We start from the raw sequence: 6,000 nt of genomic DNA, 5'->3' as shown, positions 1-6,000 counted from the left end.
CATGCTCTGGCATTGCTTTCTGCCACTCCCTATCCATCAGCCTAGCTGTTTGTGGATCATGATGATGCCTGTGTGTGTGTGTGTGTTGTATTCATCACACTTCCCCCACCTGGTCATAGACCATCCGTATGTTTTCGCTTACTGAAAACAGAATAGCCATGATTTTTGTGCATGAACTGAATACTAATGGTATGTGTTATTTTCTTGATTTAAAACAAAACAGACAAGGGTGTGTGTGATATCTACTGAATGCATGTGGTGTAGTAAGTACAGTAATAACATGGGGTGTATTACTGTACATAATAATCAATGCACTGCATGCACTATATACATATGGCCAAAAGTTTGTGGACACCTGACCCTCACACCCATATGTGCTTTTTGAACATCCTATTCCAGATTTAGTCCCTTTTATAACCTGTTATTATAACCTCCACTCTTCTGGGAAGACATTATGGCAACACTTTGGGGAAGGCTCAAGTTTGGCTGGGATGCTCAGGTGTCCACAAACTTTGGCCCTGTAGTGTAGCTATAAGATGGTGTATGAAAATGATAAACTGTTAAAGACTGGTAAAGATAAGCATAAAATAATTGCATCATCCTATAAGATGATGCAATAGCAATCCCCCAGTTGCAAATTGTTGCTGCTTCACTTTGCTTTATGACAACTGTCTGTGGCATGCTGTAAAAGTAAAAAAGAAAGAAAGAAAAGAAACAAAGCAAAAGAAGAAACAGCAGCAGCAGCAGCAACAACAACAACAGCAACATCAAAAACAGTGATACCAAACTGAAAATAGCCATAACTGGTTCAAGCTTTATAAAGAGCTTTGGCACCCTTTTCACAAATAAAGAGATATATTAGTGGGTAGGTGTTTGTCCAGATCTGCCTGTGTGTGTAAATGCAGGGTGTTCATTCGTGTGTACATGAATCTGTACTGGACCCTGAGGGGAGGATATGTCATCCCTTTGTCCTATCAATGCTAATGGGAGTTTCAGCAGCCAAATACTGGGACTATGATGTATCAGCAGATTGCTAATCCTCCTTTTTATTCTTTCCCTCCTTCCCACACTGCTCCATCAAAAGTGCTACACCTTCCCCACCTTCTCAGGTGCCATTAAATCAATTTCAGGTCTAAACCTTCTGATCTGTGATACAGGGCTATAAAACCTCATCACCTACCTTCTCCCTTGGGTCTCAGCAGCGAGCTTCCGAAGGGGAGGCCATGTTGGAGGAATGAGTTAGCTCAGGGCGAGCAGGCAAAAGGGGTGCTTTTCACTGCTGTGAATCACATTCTCACAAAACACAAACTGTGATTCACCAGTGTTTAAGGTGTCAGCATGTGTTACTTGTGATCAATAGGGAAACCTGGGAACAACGCATTCGGTATTGTCAACAAATACAAACAGCCTTTAAAAGCTGACTCCTGGTGTAGAGGCTCACCCAGTCTTCGCAAGATTCTAGTTGACACGTTTCCCTCTTGACCTCTCCGCTGAAGCTGTGTGAGTTCTATTAAAATCTAGCAGACAGTGTCTGAAGAAACAGTTAATCTTGTCATGTTTTGGCATACTGGCGGCATGAACAGTGAACTTGTGATAAACTTCCTCCTTTATCTTTTTATTCTACTTCATGTTTCATGTCAAAAACAACACCTCAGGCCTGTGACAATTGCAAGAATGTGTCTCGTTATTTGTCTGCATTTATAATATATCCAGTTACTTAACATTGTGCACAGTGGGGTGTATTAAGAGTTGATGACTTAAGCCTATGAAAAGTTACATGTATTCATGTCAAATGTAATATGATGTAACATAAAATCAGGTCAAAAATATTTTAAAAAATTTATAAAAAAAACAATATAATGATCTATAAATGAGAGCATGACTAATGATAGTTTAATGCAAATTTGGTTTAATTTAACAATATGGCTTCCAAGTTGTACAACTCATAAAATATCACTTGGTCCAGCACATCCTATTATTTAGCATTAAACTTTTTTATATTGTGAGCTGAGAGTTAATTGTGTGCACAAATTAATGATGAAGCCATGAGATACAAAATACAAAATTGATGTGCTCTCTTGTAAAGCATACATGCCCACAGTTTGAAGGATAAGCTGACGAGACAACCAATTTTATCCATAAAAATTCACTCCACAATATAACCAGTTTCTCGGGTTAAGAACTGATGCCCTCCGTGCAGAAATATAATTTATCATCATATCGGTTCCAAACGCCATAGTTTTTTGAGTACATTTACAGCAAAAAACATGAATTTCAGCATGAAACATTGTGTTTACCTCAAACTGTAAGACAATAGTGCTGGACTTAATACTGCTCCTTGCTCGAGCTGATATCGCGCAACAAAAATGAGCTCCAATGGCCAAAGTCCACCTGCTAAACTTCAGAAGTCCATAGTTATGCCTGAAGGCCTGAATACTGATATGATAAATCATCACTGCGCATGCTTAACTCAACTCTGAATATAGCCATCTATTAATTTTTCCTCCCAACAGCATACTAAACAAATGACTTGGCAGCTACACTGGGAACCATGAGCATGAAGCAAACCACCAATCTTTAAGTGCGTGGGATGTAGGCTAACCCAAAATATTAAAATGAAAAAAGTGATCATTGAGTCAGGAACAAAGCTCAGTGCTACATCAGGATGTCGAGTTGAAAGACAGCTCAGATACCTCAAGCGTCATTACACTCTAACTTAAGACACTCTAACTTAAGGAAGTCCAACTAGATGGTGATTGATAGAGCCACAGCCAATCAGAAGAGAGGGAAACAATGTGAGAGTATAAATAAATGGGAGTGAGAGAGTGAAAAAGTATGATAGTACATTATAACAGGAAAAAGAATTCAGGACATATTCAAATATGGAGAGAGAGAGAGTGTGTGTGCGTGTGTGCTACTGGTAGATTGATAGAGAGATGGATGGAGAGAGTGTGTGGCATTGATAGAGAGATAGACGAAGTGAGAGTCTCTGTTACAGGTACACTGACAGAGTGAGAGGGAGAGAAGAGGGGTTCAGGCCGTGTGCACAAAGGTGTGTGTGTTTTCACAGTTGGAGTTTGAAATCTTGAAACATTCCAAACCAGGCTCTGAACATTCTGTCTATGGGAGATTTTGGGAATCGTCCGCTACTGGAAAACCATAAGTCTGATCAGTTAGAAAAAATACAGCATGATTAGTTTGAACAGCTTGAAGGACTGTGCTGAGTTTGGTGGAAGTGGCTTGAAAGCTCAAGTTCCAGACAGAAATTTTCAGTGAGGTCAATGGGAATTTTGGCAACTTTGAGCTGCCATAACCAGAAAACTGTAATTCCGATCAGTTAAAAAAGTCATAGCACACTAAGTCAGAACAGGTCTGTGGTGAGTTTGGTGCATGTAGCTTGAAAGCTCTAGGTGGAGTAGCGTTTAGAAATTTCGGGTCTCATAATAATAATAATAATAATAATAAGCTTAAACAGCAGAACAGAATGTTGATAACTAAATTACATAACTAAATACAAGCAGAATACAGATGTGGTAAAAAAAAAAAAACAAAAAAAAAAAAACAGGAGTTATAATTTTGTTCATTACACTACATTTTCAGTAATTAGTTAGAGTTAGCATTCTAGCTGCACATAACAGCACTACAGATGTGCAGAGGCTCGGGGAAACCTTCAGTGCTTGTGCGTGCTTACAGTGCAGCAACCCATTTCCCTTCAACCAGAGGTTATATGTTAGCTAGCTATCCCAAGCTGGTCATTTCAGAAAGGAAAAGGTTCATTAGTATACCCACTAATGCCACTACTACCAAGACAGCAGGTTCAGAGGGAAAAGAAAAGCTTTAAAACTACCTGGCTGGTGCATCTATAGGCCTAAGGTTTCTCCAGGAAATAAATATTTCCTTGTCATTATTGATTGGGTTACCTACTGAGTGGAAGCATTCCACTTATATCAACAAGGAGCTGAGACCACAGCAAAAAAAGATTTCTGTTTGACTCACTACTAGAAATTCACACTGTTCATGGGAGCGAATTGTAAAGTGTCCTGTTCAAAGTTTCCTGCAAGTGAACAAGACACGTATTTCAGATATTCTTAAATGGTCACACATTTTAATTGAACACTCTTGAAGATAATCAGGATTCCCAAAACTGGGGTGAACACTTTCCTGTGCTTACTGCCACCTATAACTGAACTCTAAATTCAGCAAGTGATGGTAGAGAGTAGAGGCAACCTGGAAATCCAAGAACCCACCACAGTTTTCCCAAGAGCTCCAGGTTAATCACAAACATGCTCACTAGGTAGCTTAGCAGAGCCTTCATCACAGCACTGTCAAAAGAACATACGACTTACATCTATTTTAAAAACAGTGCAGGCTTTGCTGTGAATAAACCTGGCTTTTTGGCTCTATAGGCCGGAGCATCACTGCATTTGCACTCTGTTTTGTAATCTTAGTCAGGACGAACACCACATTAAGTTGCTGTCTCCACCATAAACAAGAAAAGGCAAATTCAGCAATGTTTTTAATATTTTAAAACATTAACTTAAATTATTCTATTTATTTTTAATTTTAACCAGTTGTTCTTTTGGACAAAGCAAATTCTGGAATTAAAAAAAAATAATTCTACAACTGTTCTTAGAGTGACACAAATCAGAAAACAAAATTGCATATATTTTGCAATATTGCATATTCCAAACTACCTACAACATCTGTTTTTATTATTGTACTTTTAAAGTACACAATCAAAAAAAGTAAACAGTTTGAACCAAAAAAACAACAAACAGCAAGAAATTAGCTCTAATGTAAATTAGCTTTAATCTAATTGTCCCATCTTATTGTCCCTATATACTCTATTTCTATAAAATATAAGGCCACAGATCCATTTTGATCACTAGTGTTTGTAGCCAAAAATATTAGGTCAAAAATGCTACTCATTAGCCTTGACACAGAAAATGAGCATATAAGTATGAGTTATTGCTCATAGACCACAGATTTGACTAATTGTTTGGTATTATTGATCTTATCTATAATTGTTACCTATACTGCATCAGAAAATTGATCAGTGCTTTTGTGTAGGTGTACTTCTATGTAATGAAAATTTTAGCACAGTTATGTACTTTTTCTACCCTGTCTTCTATATTTGTTCTGTGTTAAGTATCTGTGATGTGCATTTGTGTGTGTGTGTGTGTGTTTTGCCTCTGTTTGACCGAATGGTGGACATAGCACTGATATGTTGTGACAGCGGGTGCCCTAGCTGGTAAGCTGTGAGCGTACGCCACCATATTGCTTGACTCCCTGGGGAAGGGGGATCAGCGTGCCAGCCTTGCCAGGAAGTGATAATAGGCACAACACGTCTTGCTTTCTCACATTACGGCAAGTGAAGGGTGACAGATCGGAGCTGTGATATTGCTGTGTGCAAAAAAGGGCTGCGGCACCTATTTGCCATGTGGCCTGGGATAATGATGAATCTGCTAAACTATGCTGTGCCACACAGCTGCCAACCACAGCAGTGACATGGACTGCGAGAGTGAAACAGGATTTTATAAAAGGGACCACATGTGAGGTTCCTAATATAATTTTTAATCATGAAAGTAATAACAATAATATTGAAATAGAATACTGTTTCCAGTGCCTTGCTTTATAGGTTTTATAGTTTTTTTTTTTTTTACATATTTTGTTTTACAAATGGATCCATCCTGACACTTAGGTGTGCATCCGAACATTATCAAATGTCAAAAATCTCAATATGTGACTAACATGAAAAAAGAATGCATTAGTAATTTCTGGGCCAAATAAAATCAAAACTTTTCTTGACGTTACTGAGTAAAGAGAAAGTGGGTCACTTAGGTTTTACATGCAATCCAGCAGGACTCACTGGCCACAAAAAACAAACCGATACCACAACATTGTAGTCACAAAGAACAGTGCTGTGCGTAAGCAGCACTGTAGACGTTCATTGGCTGTTAGCATCTAACTGTAGACGTTCATTGGCTGTTAGCATCTAAG

Source organism: Pangasianodon hypophthalmus, chromosome 12, assembly GCF_027358585.1.
Source record: "Pangasianodon hypophthalmus isolate fPanHyp1 chromosome 12, fPanHyp1.pri, whole genome shotgun sequence".
Taxonomy (NCBI): domain Eukaryota; kingdom Metazoa; phylum Chordata; class Actinopteri; order Siluriformes; family Pangasiidae; genus Pangasianodon; species Pangasianodon hypophthalmus.
Note: the sequence above shows the minus strand (reverse complement) of the source record.